This window comes from Petromyzon marinus, chromosome 61 (genome assembly GCF_048934315.1).
Source record: "Petromyzon marinus isolate PM22_M1 ecotype Great Lakes invasive population chromosome 61, UKy_Petmar_22M1.pri1.0, whole genome shotgun sequence".
In the NCBI taxonomy this organism is placed as follows: domain Eukaryota; kingdom Metazoa; phylum Chordata; class Hyperoartia; order Petromyzontiformes; family Petromyzontidae; genus Petromyzon; species Petromyzon marinus.
Genome location: NC_133727.1, coordinates 6737449 through 6751369, shown reverse-complemented (window position 1 = coordinate 6751369; position 13921 = coordinate 6737449).

Sequence of the window (13921 nt, the reverse complement as noted above, 5' to 3'; positions counted from 1 at the left end):
AAGGGGCCGTCCATAAATGACGTCACGCGATTTCGGGCGATTTTTTGATCTCCCCCCCCGCCCTTCGTCACACGACGTCACAAAAAGTTAGAAACTGATTGGCCTACACCAGAGACTGCCTTCTTTATGGCCCAGTCTCACCACTAGTGTCAGACCAGAGAACGCCAAAAGGTGAACAGTGCAATGCCAACGCACTATCAAAGCATTTGTAGATCTGGGTGAGCGGCTATACCATGAGTATATATCAAGGTTATTTTGCGTCTGGCAACAATCTTTTTTTTTTTCACGGGAATCTGGTTTAAGGGTTATGATTCTCACGATTGTGGCGAATGTCTGTGGTAAATAAATTTCGTGTACGCATTCCGATTTTGTTTGTGTCACAGGAACGTAGCTTTTTTTGTCTGGATTCATTACCGTAACTCGGATGTCCTCCGTTGAATTTGACAACATTGCTCACATTCTGCAACTCCTCATGAACTGTGCACAGATAGCTGTGTTACATTTATAAATTTGTACGGCGATTGTTTTCAAACGAACCGCCGCTTAGCGTTGCAAAAATGGGTGTGAATTGTGCCAGGAGCGTGTGAAATCGGGGGAAAAAAACCTACACGTACACGGTGATACAAAAATAATTCCTAATTTCTCAAGTAGAACTATGAACTATTCATAATTTTACCAGGCAAGGCCCACCGAGCTATCGAGCTCCTTTTAGAAGCGAGCTTGCCACAAATGGTAGCTCGCCGAAGTGGCTCATCATCATCATGTGGAAATTTATAGCAGCCAAATATCGCTACCGCTTTGCAGCAGCGTAACACGTGAAGCACTGTCTGGCGGACAAAACATTTGCCATGGGGGGGTGGGGGGTAGCGATAAGTATCCTATTATTATTATGATTACTACTAGGTTTACCACCCGGCTTCGCCTGAGACTTGGAATCTTGTCTTGGATTAATGCACGATCTATGCGGAGGGTGGGGGGGGATGCGTGACGTCAGCAGGCACACTGCGTGACGCTGCCGCATGCTGGTGACATCACAGATGTGACGTCAACGCTCACTTGCCGTGCAAAATATATCCATTATTGCGCCTCCCCCCCCCCCCCCCCCAAATTACAATAGTGTATTTTTATACTTCTTACGTTGTGTACAGTCTGGAGGCTACCCACATGCCAAATTTCAAGTTTGTTGCATGTCGGGAAGTATGCTAAACATTTCGAACAGACACATTCACAAATTTCCCTTTTTTATGCATATAGATAACTAAAATAAACGAGAGAGAGAGAGAGAGCCGGTCAATTCGACTGTGACCGTCCCGTTGACCAGATGTGGATAAGCGTCCGCGTGGATTGTCCACTATAGGCGTCGTTGGCGTCGATCGTTCAGGTGGACACTCTCAGCGCCAGCGCACCGCCGATTAGCGCGGTTGGCTGCGTACGGTGCGAACGAAGTTCAAAACACGTGTACGTGTACGTCATCTGGTCCAACACCAGTGGAGACTAGGCTCTAAGAAAAGCCGCCTCGGGTGTGGACCAATCAAATTCAAGGACAGTGCCAATATTATTATCAGAGTTGTCTCTTTTGTTTGCATTTTGACTGCTTGTGTTGTGGTTATTGCAAACATGATGCCTTGAATAAAGGTGTCAGTTTTTGTGCCAGTTAAAAGGGTAAAACATTACTATATGCTTCCTCTAAAGGCACGTTTCTAAATGTGGAGGGGGAAACCGGAGGACCCCGGAGAAAAATCCACGCGACAACGCGGAGAGAGACACGCGCAAACTTCAAATTTACTTGACTTGAAGCTTTCGTGACTGCAGGAATTCATATTAGTTGGGTCTTTGCGTAAATTCACGTAGATGGGTTCAAAAAATTACTGTGACGGGTTAAGGCATTATTTTATTACTGGGGGGTTATATCCTTAGTTCTTTCGGTAAAGTCACATTGAAGGGAAACAATAAAATAATAAAATATATATAAAACAATAAAAATTCTCACGACGTTTCGACCATAACACAAACGGTCGTCATCAGGTGTGTCGGTTCGCATAAATTTATGTATTTTTAAACGGTGTATTTATTTATTTATAAAAAAACGTTAGCGCCACGCGCAGCGATTTGGCAGTTTATTTAGAAGGACTAGTCCATCTATGTTCTGAAAAGAGGAGGGGGGAGACGAAAATTTTGTAATGTATGCTGTCTGAAAGCCACTGTAAGCGTGAACAATCAATTAAGACCTGAAATGGTTTATCAAATCTTTCCAATGATTGCTAAGCCAGAATCCATCTTCTCGGTTGAAATTGTCTCTGTGCTTGTATATGTGGATAGCCTCATGGACGAATCTCTCATGGTAGCCAGATGGCTTACAAAGAATCTCTGTCTTGGAAAAGTCAATGTCATGTGAGCAGTTACTGGGGGGTTGTTCGGGAGCGCCTGCGGTGCCCCTCACAAAACATTTACAGCCTTCGGACAGGAAAGTCACGAAAAAAGTTGCACACGACGGACGTCTCGTATTGACACGCACTCCGGCTCTTGAAAAACCGAGTGGTTTATTTTTTATATATTTTTTTACCGAATTCCGATAAGATGGCTTTCATTCAACGGTTTTACTTAACTTGATTCCTATGTTTGTCGTGGTCAAATCTTGTAATCGAAAGTTAGTCCACTTCCCGTTGTCCAATCAATTCCACATTTTGCACACTTGCTCAGATCCGGTGACAATGCATGCCCATATCAAAATTAATACATTAATTCGTTACATTAAAGCAATTTAACATTTTGTATGGACGCCTTAATATTTATATATAAATTTGTGTAGGTCAAAAACGCCGCGGTCCCTAAACTCTCCAATCGCCTCGCCCAAGAAGCGGGCGTCACGTATCGTCCCGGGCGCCACGTGTCAACGAGTTACGGGCACCCTCACTCCACACAAACAGAAGTTGCACGTTGAAGATTAATTTATAAAGTAATCAATGAATTCAAGTAAGCGTTGATGTGGGAGCAGGCGCCGCATCATCGACGTACTTCTCGACCGTGAGTTAAACGAGGTTGTTAATAAAAGCGTTGTTTAAAAAAAAAAATTTTAAAGGAATTTATTTTGTTTTCATTATCGACCCCTTCTCTATCCCACAGGGGACGTACATGAATGACGTCAGCCCCCCCTCAAATATGACGTCACAAAGATCTGCCCCCCCCCCCAAAATCATTTCCATTTTGAAAAAAAACATGCTTCAAATCGCTTTAAACTATTGTCATTGTAGTGCGTATTTAATGTGGCGCTGCACTCTGATGTTGTAGGAGTGTAGTTATAACAATTCTATATTTTTGATTTAAAGCTTTCGTGACTGCAGTAATTCATATTCTTAGTTTTTTCGGTAAAGTCACGTTGAAGAGAAACAACAAAATAACAAAATATATATAAAACAATATATATTTTGTTATTTTGTTGTTTCTCTTCAACGTGACTTTACCGAAAAAACTAAGAATGTGAATTCTATATTTATTTAAAGTTGTGCATTTTGATGTGACGTCACATTTCTCAAACAACCCCCCCCCCACCCTCTCGTCACACATCGTCACAAATGTCTGACTCCCCCCCCCCACCCTAGGCGCGTGACGTAATTTATGGACGGCCCCACACACAGACCGTAACAGGTGCAGGCCACACTTTTTACTGCATCGCCGTCTCGTGGCGAGCCAGGGGTATGGCACCTCGACACCCACGGGAAGGGAATTTTTGCGACTTTTTGGTGGTTACCCGGTGATCCATCAACTCTCGTTAGCCCCCCACAGTGCTGCATCACAGACGTGCAGCAGCATCACCGCGCCTGGCCAGGGAGCTGTGTATGCATTATGCGTCGGGACACTATGAACTCGCTGTTATGTGCGTGTTCGAACTTGATTAGGTGCTTTCGTGACTGCAGGAATTACTCTTTGTTTTTTTCGGTAAAATCCCTGTTTGATTTGGTGTGCTCCGTCTCTCTCTCTCTCTGTGTCCACAGGTGTGTCTGTGTCGATTCCCTTTACTTAAGGTCTGTGTATATATATCTTTCGGTTATGTGTTTCCTCCATCTCGCTCTCTTAAATTTAGCTCTTCTGTACCTGATGATGACGATTGCTTGTGTTGCAATCGAAACGTCGTATGCTATTGTATATATTTTTTATTTTATTATTTCTACGTGACTTTACCGAAAAAAACAAAGAGTACGTGTGTGTTGTGTGGTAACTCTTGACACCCAGGATTCGAGGATTTTTACATAGGGCTGCTTTGCCGTTTATTCACAACTGTTACACACTCTTACACACTCTTGTTTCCACTCTCTACGCTCGACGCTTACAGCCGTGGACATCCCTCGGTTATCTCAGCCCCGGTACGGCTTCCCTTACGTCTTATCACCTCGTCTGGCCCCGAGCGGGGACTCACCCATCACCGCCCGGCGACGAGGTGAGACCTCTACATCTCTGGCCCTTCTTCGGCGGCGGCTGGGATGTTGACCACGCGGGCTCTCGTTCCCCGCTCTCTCGCTCCCCTACGGCGACCCCCGCCCTCGTCCCAGGGTTCCCCCCTAAGTACCCCGCCGACTCGATGACATGACATCATCACGTCATCGAACTCTACAGATGACATGACGTCATCCCACTACTCCTCCACATATGTATGTTGAACTTCTGTCGCACCGTATGTGGGCGACAGCGCTAATCGGAGGTGCGGGTTAAGGAACACAAACTGAACACAAAAAGCAGTTGTAAGGAAATTAGTTTGTCAATGTAGCTGATTTGAAAGTGCATCTCTCTAGGGGCTTCCTAACATCGGAAAGGGCGTTCCAGACGGCCGCAGAAGCGCATTCCAGACGGCCGCAGAAGCGCGTTCCAGACGGCCGCAGAAGCGCTCCTTGACGATGTCGGTTTTACCCGTACGCACAAACAGTTCGTGTGTGCGAGCATGCGCTCGCTCGCGCGCGGATGTTTGCCCAAAACCAAATGTGTGATGGAGCTTTCATTAATGGCAATGAAAAATTACTCCTATAATAAGCCAAGAATGTGTGTCCCGCGTGTGACGTCACTCCACTTGAGGCCCAACCCCCCCCGCGTGACGTCACTCCACATGGGGCAACCCCCCCCCCCTCATTAATAAATCATGAGCTGGATATTTCAGATTTACTGCAATGTACACCCGTCCTTGGACGGGCACAAAAGCTAGTACTGTATCTATTTATTAAGCAAGAATGTTCATGGCGCGTGGGAAAGCTTCCCCATAGCCGGATGGAATTCGTTGCGCATCGCCAAAAAAATAAAACCACACAGGCAGGCTACAAAATTGGCAGTATTCCGACGGCCGCTGAAAATCCGACTAACGAAGAAAGGGAGAGAACTCGCGATTTAATAATGGCGTGCCAAAAAAAAAAAAATCCGCGCAAATTTTAATCGCCACCGACTCGGCCGTAGGTGGTGGATCGGGCCCCAATGAAACGTTGGGGGGGTGGGTGGGGCACGAATTCGCGTTGCTCGGTTGGCACGAGCCGTAGGCAAATCTCCGCTGAAAGCAGCTGGCAGAGCGGTTGTTATAAGCTTTCAAGTATTCGAGGTTGACAAAAAAAAATGAGCAGCTCGTGAAGCTTCGGCGGCGCGCAGCCGTCGCCGAAGATTCACAAAGGGAGCGAGGAAACGAAACCGTTTCTTAATTTTACGGTCACGAGATAACTTTACGCCAGAAGTCTTGGCGTTTAACCCTCCGCCACCGATGTGACGGTGGCTAAATCCAACCACATCTCCGGATGCTTCACGGGGGGGGGGGGGGGGGGAAATAACGTCGCGACATGCACGTGACAAAAAACGATTTAATTATACAATCGACTATTTTTATTTGACCAGGTAAGGCCCACTGAGCTATATACAAGCTCTTTTTTTGCAGAAGCGACCTGGCCACGAATGACAGCTCAACAAAGTGGCTCATTGTCACGTGGACATGTATTGCCGCGCAGCCAAGTACTTCTCTGAGAACGGCTCGGAGGTGCCACGTGGTGAGACAGCGCCTAATTCCCCCACCCGCCAGTGTTCTGCGGTCCTCTCTGCGCGAAAGTATTCTCGGCGAATTAGTGGGAAGAAACCTGGAGCATCCGCAGAAAGCCCATTCGTTCGAGGGGGCATACGGGGGCACAGGTGGGGGCCCACATTCTTGCTGTATCGCCTTCTCCTGGCAAGCCACGGTGTGGCAACCTCGAGAGCCACCTCCGAATCTGTGCCGCAGCGAATGCGCGGCGAGATGACATTGCAGTTGTATGAAGAGTTGAAATTGCAGCGGTATTGAAGTTGAACTTGCGGCCGCATTAAAATGTCGAGGTTAAGGATTGGCGAGCAGTGAAGTGGTGGACAGCTTGCGGCAGACATCCATAGCAATCCACCCGAGGATTAGTATTGATACAATTTTTTTTTTTAAAAATTAGAATGTTTATTGCACAACGGCAAAAGGACAAGCGTCAACTCCGCAGCGTGCGTGGCCTAGAAGTTGCACCTGGTGATACGATTGCAAGTATAAAGTTGTGGAGTTGTCTCGTTGTGCATTTAGAGATCAGGTGCACGTGATGATGCAACGTAGGAGCTGAGGATTTATTAAAAAAAAAATTCAACATCTGTTGTTCAAGCCAAACTGAGCCACCTCCATCCCTTAAAAAAAAAAATTTTTGCAATATTGACGAAATTACTTTCGTGAACAATATTACTCCGGCACCAGAAGGGAATGAGAAACAGCTTGTTCTACCAGATGGGTACAGAAAATTAACTTTGAATCCGGAGGGGCTTCCACCACTCGGCATGAGCCCCAAACACTTTGATGCTGGGGAAAAAAAAGTCCCCGTGATAGAGCCGCTCGCTCCGAGCTATGAATGCTCTGACACGTGCATTGTCCTTGGGGCCGTCCATAAATGACGTCACGCACCTAGGGGGGGGGGGGTCAGACATTTGTGACGATGTGTGACGAGGGGGGGGGGGGTTGAGAAATGTGACGTCACATCAAAATGTGCAACTTTAAATATAGACAACACGTTCTACGTAATTAAATAGACTTCTTAATAAGTGTTTTCTCCTACAACATCAGAGTGCAGCGCCACATTACATACGCACTGCAATGACAATAGTTTAAAGCGATTTGAAGCATGTGTTTTTTTTGGGGGGGGGGGTAGGGCTTTGTGACGTCATATTTGAGGGGGGGGTCTAACTTTTTGTGACGCCGTGTGACGAAGGGGGGGGGGTCAAAAAATCGCCTAAAATCGCGTGGCATCATTTATGGACAGCCCCTTTGCCCCGTTCGCCTTAGGGCGTTCTCTGGTCTGACTTTGGTGAGATTAGGCTGTCCCTCTCTGATGTACACATTACAATGATCAGAGCGTCATCTGGTCCAACACCATGTGAGACTAGGCTCTAAGGAAAGCTGTCTCGGGTGTGGACCAATCAATTTCAAGGACAGTTGCCAGATAAAAGGGTAAAAAAACAATTATCATATTTTGTTACTGGCAAAGGGGGTTCCAATGGCAGAGCACGTTAGTTCACATGTTCACCACAGGTACTGTGTGTTGGTTAATGCGGATTCGATTCCTTGCAACAGGCATCCCCGTTGGTGTTTGAACATCTTATGACACCCGTTTGTATTGCCAGAAAGAGTAAAAGCTAATGTCAAATTTTCATACAGGAGAAAGATGCTGGTCTGATGAATTACACGAAAACAATTCCAGCCCTCGTGCCAAGACTTTGTGTGAATCCTGCAGCCAACTCGTCCCGCGCTGCTGTTGCTGCTGCATAGCATAGCCTACCGGTTCACTCCCTCATTTTCACTCATCATTGACGATTGCAACTCCTCTGCTCCTCGGCCTTCTGGCCCACGCTTTCACTCCTCTCCAACAATAACGACACACACTCACGCAAAACCAAGGCCGTAGCCATGGAGTCAACATTGGGGGCGGGGGGGGGGGGTCCAAATCTTCCAGGGTGTCTGGGGGTCCCAACCCAGAAAAATATCAAAATTTGAAAACTAATTTCCTGCCTAACACATGGGATGGACTTTTTATATTTTTTTTTTACAATAATGTCTAAGAGTGGTATTGTATCACATTGCTCTGTTTTTACTTTTTTTTACCATTTCTTGTTTCATTGTATGTAATGGCAGAGATTAGGGATTAATACATTACAACCATAACCACAATCATGTGAACAGAAATCGATGCATTGATTTATATGAAGACAAATCCAGATATTGTGACCAAGGTTTAGCAAAATTGTTGTTTTTATTTCCATAGCATAGCAATTTTATTTTTTTCTATCAATATATGGGGGGGACATTTTGAGCATATTTGATTATTGGGGGGGGGATGTGTCCCTCCCAATATATTATAATTACGGCCTTGTGCAAAACGCCTCAGCCCGGATCATTTTATTATTATTATTACACGCTTTTATTATGTATTCCATAAAAAATATAAAAAAACATATTTTAAAACATTCCTCTACACGATTTTGATAAACTCACTCCGTCTGTCGTTGTATCCTCAATTCTTGTAACTCAGTTTTAACCCACTTTCCAATTTCGTATCGACTGCAAACTCGGTGTACTTATGTCATACTGATGACAATTACTATATTATATCATAAAAAATAAATATATATTACATTATTTTTTATATGTTAGATGTTTCGGCTTGGGTCTAATTGTCCACGCTCAACTGACGTTGGCTGTAAATCACCACGGAACCCCTTACGTTATGGCAAAGCTTCGGGGCCACTTCCTGGAGTCGTGGAGTTCTTACATTACTCGTACGGTACATTTCATTAAAGCGTGTTTAAAAAAAAAGTATTTTTAAATATTACTTATTAACCCCCCCCCCTCTCCACTTAACCCCCCACAATTCCACACGCCTCTGCTCGACTTTCCCAACTCCGCTGATCTCCGTGTCCACTACGATGGCTTTATGTTTCAAATTCTCACCCCGACTCACATTTCCTCGAGCCTCAGCAGTTCCCCTGCTGCATTGTTTCACCTGAGGACGATGGCTTGTGTTGCTATCGAAACGTCGTGTATCTATTATTATTATTCTACCCACGTGAACTTTACCGAGAGAACCAAAGAGTGTGGATTCCTGCAGCCACGAAAGCTTCAAATCAAGATTCTCACCCCTCGTCTAAAAATACGTCCGTCGTTTTGCTCCACCTCATCTCGCTTCAACTCGTTCGTTCACAACTCTGCACCTCGTCCCGGTCTCTACGGTCACAACCCGTGCCTCCCTCGCCCTGCACCCAGTCTCGCTCCCGCTGCACGTTAAACAATCATCTCTTCACTCAAGCCAGCTTTCATCATCACTATCATCCTGCGACTGCTACTCCCTGCACTAGCTCCACCCCCCCCCCCCCGCCATTTACGGCCAGGCCTATCCCTATCACTGCCCCTAGAACTACCCAAACCCCTATCACTACCCCAACCCCTATCACTACCCCTACCCCTATCACTACCCTAACCCCTATCACTACCCCTACCCCTATCACTACCCCAACCCCTATCACTACCCCAACCCCTATCACTACCCCTACCCCTATCACTACCCTAACCCCTATCACTACCCCTACCCCTATCACTACCCCAACCCCTATCACTACCCCAACCCCTATCACTACCCCTATCACTACCCCTACCCCTATCACTACCCCTATCCCTATCACTACCCCAACCCCTATCACTACCCCAACCCCTATCACTACCCCTATCACTACCCCTACCCCTATAACTACCCCAACCCCTATCACTACCCCAACCCCTATCACTACCCCTATCACTACCCCTATCACTTCCCCAACCCCTATCACCACCCAAACCCCTATCACTACCCCAACCCCTATCACTACCCCAGCCCCTATGACTACCCCTACCCCTATCACTACCCCTACCCCTATCACTACCCCAACCCCTATCACTACCCCTATCACTACCCCAACCCCTATCACTACCCCTATCACTACCTCATCCCCTATCACTACCCTACCCCTATCACTACCCCAACCCCTATAACTACCCCAACCCCTACCACTACCCCAACTCCTATCACTACCCCTATCACTACCCCTACCCCAGCAACTCCTTAACCACTCCCGCCTGTTCTCCTGTCACCACAACTACACCACCACTTAAAAAAAACCCCACTCTTTATCTCAACCACTTTAATCTCATATACAACATTTTACAATTATTGTAAAGGACCTCGAGATAAGGGGTTCAATAAATCCAGAAGAGATGATAACTATGAACGTGACTAATCAATGGAGATGGGGGGTGATCGTTCATTTAAATCAATGACACATTTGAACCAAGGACTCTTTTTGTTTTCGATTCCTCGGGCACATTTAAAAATCGCAGCCACCAAGAATAACATCCCTGCCTCCTGAAGGCAGGAAACCCCCTTGCAAGCCACGCCCACCGGGACGCGATTAATGATGCGGGTGACGTCGAAGAGTTCCTCCCATCGATTTTCCTCCAATGGGACGCAGCGGTGAGATACCCCCTTTTACATCCATTTCCGTGTCCTCCATCGATTAGAGAAATCAAACCGATCATTGATACAGCGATCGATGATTTAAAATAATCAGACCTGGCTTCTTCTCCTGCTCTCACGTTCATACCTTTTTTTCTTCCGGTTCGCGTGCATGTTTCGTTTTTGGTCGTTCAAAGCCTCGTTTGTTCCTTGCCTTCTGTTTGTGTTACTGCTGTGTTCGCGCACTGCGGATCTCCCGTGTAAAATAGCCGGGACATTGGCTTAGGGCAAGTGTGCTTCTGTGGCCGTCTGGAACGCTCTTCCTTCCGATATCAGGAAGAGACTGAAGCCATGCACTTTCAAATCTAGATTGAAAACGCATTTCTTTAGAACTATTTTTTGTGTTTAGTTTGTTGTCCTTCCACCCGTGCCTCCGATTGGCGCCGTTGGCTCCGTGGGGTGCGTAAGAAGTTCAACATTAACGGGACCATCCGTGTAACAAATAAAAGTAAACTCAAACATTCCATGCTCAACACGTACGTGTGAGACTATTGTAGAATGTATCTTTGATATCTTCCTCTGCTGTCCCAATGGGCTCTTAAGCTTCCACGATCGACACTTCGCAATGTCTCCAACCGTGGCCTGAATAGAATAATCCGCTCGGAACATTTCAATATTAAAACACACACAATGCAGGACACTCCGGAAAATAAAGAGTCGCTGGCCTTTTGTGTGGCTTGCTGAGCAAACGACTAATTAATAATTTCAACTTGGAACGCACTGCCACACGCGATATCTCCCCCCGCTCTCGTAGATAGAGGATGACTCGGAGGTACGAGTGGGAACCGCGGACGAGCGGAAAGGCAGAAGCAGCAGCCGTGTGATGAGCCGACGCCAACGATTGCCCAAGCTCTCCGGTCCTCTGCATATGAAGGTGTTGCCAGCCGATTGACGAGCAGCTTAAATGTGGGAGGAAACAGAGCAGCCAGAGAAAACCCACACGTGCGAGGGGGCAACACTCTATCCCATGAAGACGGAACAAACGGAGTCCACATTTTCTTTGGTTCTTTCGGTAAAGTCACGTAGAATGAGAATAAAATAATAAAATAAAATAAGACAATAAAATTATCACGACGTTTCGGCCACAACACAAGCAGCCTTCTTCAGGTGAAAGAACAGAACTGTCGGGACGACAGAGCTTCAATTAATGCTGCTAAGATTCGCAGCGTCTTTTTAAGCTCGGTGAGAGGCGCGGCGAGCCTTGAAAAAGGAGTTCACATATCAAACCAGGAGAATTTAGCATTGAAAAAACTGAGGGATTAGCTTGTGACAGAAATAACTGTGTTAAAGTCAAAGTTTACATATCCACAGAAGCATTTAGTATATGGACGCTAAAGGCCTCCAATTACCAACTATTATAAAGTAAACCATAGCGTTTTTTAAGCTCGGTGAGAAGCGTGAAGAGCCTTGACAAAGGAGTTTACATATCAGAGCAGGAGAATTTAGCATTGAATAGCCGAGGGATTAGCTTGTGACAGAAATAGCTGTGTTAAAGTCAAAGTTTAAAAATCAACAGAGGCATTTAGTATATGCCTTCTGGCAAGCCAGGGTTATGACACCTTGACACCTCGGTGAAGGGAGTTGCACAGCATTTGTTCGATACACAAACCCTCGCCTCTACAGTGCTGGATTATTATTATTATTTGGGTACAAACTTGGTCACGAACTTCGCTATCCTGTTGCTAATGACTGTCCCTACTCCTGCCTGATGCTCATCATTCTTCCGACCACTACTTTACACCACGAGGTACAATTCTCAAAGCGGGGCTGACCCGAACCAAGCCACCTCGTTGCGCTTATTCCACAGAGATTCGAAATGCACGTCACTTTTGCTCTTCTTCCCCGTTTGAGGGGTAGTGTCCTGACATTCCAGTGTTGTCATCCCTTGCCGGGATGAGTACTAAAAGTGCAATCCCAGGGATAAAAAATACAGAGTCAGAGGTAGTCCCTGACCCCCTCCCCCCTCCCCACACAAAAATCGCACCCTATATGTCCTCGTGTATTCCTTACAGGACATGTTCTTGTTGAGACTGTTGCAAGAATTTGATCTCTTCGGATGATAAGTTTCAATGGGGAAATTTCGTAACTCCAGAATGAGATTTTTTGCCGAGGGCGAATTTCGCAACAACGCAGAGGTTTTCTGCACCAAAGGCATTTGATAGTTCAGCGAGATTGTGGGTCAGTATCTTTATTTTTTGCGGTAGGGGGGGGGGGGAATTGTGTAAGGTTTTTTTTCGGGGAGATGGGGGGGGTGGGAGTTAGTATCTAGTTCGGGGCAGGCGTGTGCTGTGGTCTTATGAGTCGCGAGTACAGAGGGTGGGGATGCGGATTAACTCAGTGTCTGTGGGATAGAATGAGTCTGTTTTGCTTTGGTTGTCCATTCAAACTGGTGAGCGCCTACCTGTCCATCAGCAATGGAAATGCTGATTTATATCAGACCGCAAGCAACAGAATGCATTCATTCGATATTAAAACAACACACAAAATGCGGGACACTCCGGGAAGGAAAAAAAAAACAGTCGTTGGCCTTTGCGTGGCTTCCTTGGTAGACGAGCAATTAAGAATGATTTCAACTTGGAACGCACTGCCACACACGGTATCTCCCCCCCCGCTCTCGTAGAGAGAGGATGACTCGGAAGGCGCGAGTGGGAACAGCCGACGAGCGGAAGATTGCCCAAGCTCTCCGGTCCTCTGCATATGAAGGTGTTGTCAGCCAATTAATGAGCAGCTTACGTGTGGGAGGAAACAGAGCACCCAGAGAAAACCCACACGTGCGAGGGGGAAACACTCTGTCCCATGAGGACGGAACAAACGGAGCCCGAGTTAGTTTTGCCGTTGTGCCAATAGAACGCATTCATTCGTGGGACTGTAAACTGGCAGGGAAACGGAGGAGAAATGGAATCGAAAAACGCAGCACTTGAATGGTGAAAGGCGTCTTTGGCGTAAGCCATAGCCGCATGAAGGCTACTAAAGCAGCGGTTCTTAACCTTTACTACAGCCTTGCATTCCTTTGGTTCTCAACGGTACAAAGAAAAGTATAATGTTAATAAATACATTGGGGTTTGATGAAGCAAAGTAAGTAGTTCATCTTCGTGGTTCTTTCGGTAAAGTCACCACGTAGAATGGGAATAAAACAATTTAGACAAAATGAGACAATAAAAAAATTCTCACGACGTTTCGGCCACAACACAAGTAGCCTTCTTCGGGTGAAGAGTCTGTACGTTACCAGCATGTTTTTTTTTAACTCCGCCCACACAGCTTAATAAACGCTGTCCATGCATGACGTCGTCCATTCGAGCTCTGTCTTCCGTACAGACCCGTGCGAAGCCGGGTACTGCAGCTAGTACCTAATAAATGAAACT